The sequence below is a fragment of the Falco punctatus genome, assembly GCF_963210335.1.
Source record: "Falco punctatus genome assembly, chromosome: 15".
Lineage (NCBI taxonomy): Eukaryota > Metazoa > Chordata > Aves > Falconiformes > Falconidae > Falco > Falco punctatus.
Window position 1 is genome coordinate 21,412,994 of NC_137595.1, and position 317 is coordinate 21,413,310.

Here is a 317-nt window from a genome sequence, read left to right on the forward strand (position 1 = left end):
CCAGCCCAGAGATGCCCTTTGGTTGCCCGGTTGGGCAGGGGCAGAGCCAGGGGTTTGAGGAGAGGGTAGGGGGTCACCAGAGCCTGCCCTGACTCTGCTGGCATCCCTGGCATGGATGCGCAGCTGGCACAGGCAGAGCCGTGCAGTTTTCCTGCAGTCCTGGCCCCTGAGCTGGTCATTCATGGCACTCCTTGGCCAGCCTGGAATATCCAGGCCAGTCACCGGGGCTGGAGCATGGACAGAACCTGGGCAGGGGGGTTGTGTGGGCTGGAGTGGCCTGAGAAGGGCACAGCCCTGGGGGGGGGGGGGGCGGGGGG